The sequence below is a fragment of the Propithecus coquereli genome, unplaced genomic scaffold (genome assembly GCF_000956105.1).
Source record: "Propithecus coquereli isolate 6110/MARCELLA unplaced genomic scaffold, Pcoq_1.0 Scaffold987, whole genome shotgun sequence".
Taxonomy (NCBI): Eukaryota; Metazoa; Chordata; class Mammalia; order Primates; family Indriidae; genus Propithecus; species Propithecus coquereli.
Window position 1 is genome coordinate 67,196 of NW_012156251.1, and position 1,785 is coordinate 68,980.

The following is a 1,785-nucleotide window of genomic DNA, read 5'->3' on the forward strand; positions in this document are numbered from 1 at the left end:
TTCTAAATTTATATTTTGGAAATGCAAAGCTGTAAGTTACCTTTAAATATAAACATCCATTAAACTCAGAAGATAAATATAAAGACAAGTATGAATTTTCCAATATCTGGATTCATATAAATGAATTTTCTAAAACCTAGATTGGAAATATATGTTTATATCCATAGAAAATGACCTGCAAAGTTAATGATAATATTTGCTGTTTGTAGTAAATCTTCAAGAAAGAGGCACTATGTGATTATTTTGATTCTACTTCCTAGATGTCATAAAGTGGAAAATTGTGTGAATTATTCTCCATATAATTTGAGACATAGATGTCAGTGATTTCCACCTGAGTCTAGAAAGCTTATGGAAATTTATCTAGATTAGAAAGTATGCTGGGAAAGAACAAGACAATATTGAAAGAATATGGTTAAAGGGACTTTTGATTGGCAGTGTAATGGTCCCACAGAGATGACTAAATCCTAATCTCCGGCTTCTGTGAATAGGCTGTGTGACAGAACTGAGTTAAGGTTGCAGATGGAATTAAGGTTGCTAATTAGCTGACTTAAACATAGGGATATTAGCCTGGGTTATCCAAATGTACCCAATGTAATCACCAGGGTTCTTAAATGGGTAATTATGAGGCAAAGGACTCAGTGTCAGAATCATGCAATGTGAGAACAATGTGACCAGCCAATGCTGGCTTTGAAGATGGCAGGCAGGCAGGAGCCATAAACTTCAGGTGGCCTCTAGAAGCTTGAGAAAAAAACAAACAAGAAAATAGATTCTCATCTAGAGCTAGTGGAGGTAAACCTCACTCTGCTGACACCTCAATTTAACCTAATAAAACCCATTGTGGACTTTTGACCTCCAGAAATGCATTGTAATAAGTACATGTTGTTTTACACTTCTAAGTTTGTGATAACTTGTTATAACAGAAAGAGGGAACTAACTCAGGAACGTTGTCACATCTTACGAAAAGCTTTCTTTAAAAAAATCATCTTAATATGAATAAAATTCTTTTTCCTTTCTGTTAGAATTAATGAAATTTTCTTGAACTGTTGGCAAGACCCCATTGTATCTACATATAGGAAATAACCTGTAGGCAGTAAGTCAGAATGTTTAAAAACCCAAAAAAGATGTAATGAACGTAATTCTTAGTTTCCATTTGTTAGATTTGGTGATTCTTTTTCCATTAAAATAAATTTACTTCAGTTAATCTGTGCAAGCATTATTGAGTAATTTTTATATGCTGAATTTTAATGAGGGAAAGTATCATATTAATGCTTCCAAGGATGCCAGTTACTGTATGAACATAGATAAGGAATACCTACACAGGCTTGGTTATGTTTTAATTGGCATTAAGTGTATAATAATTATATAACATAGAAAACAATGCAGAGAGGCTGATTATTTAAATATTTGGATTACCTAATCAGGGTTACTCAAAGGTAATTGACTTAAATAAAATGATAGTAGTGGTAATAATTTTGCCTATGACAAAATAACATTGACGTGAGTTCTATTCTTTTGTTTTTTAGATACAAAATATGTTTCTTTCCTATTAAGATGAGAAAACTTCCCACTTAACGTTACCATTAAAAAAAATTTTTTTAAGCTGGCATTGGAATCTCAGCAAACATTTTTTCTCTCACACATATTCATACACCATCTTGAACATGAACATTAGCCCACCAATGTGACTACCAGTCACTTGGCCCTTGTCCACGTACTGATGTTCCTTATTGACATATCCATGGTACCTCTGGAACTGTTTGAGTCATTGAATTTTCAGAATGGCTT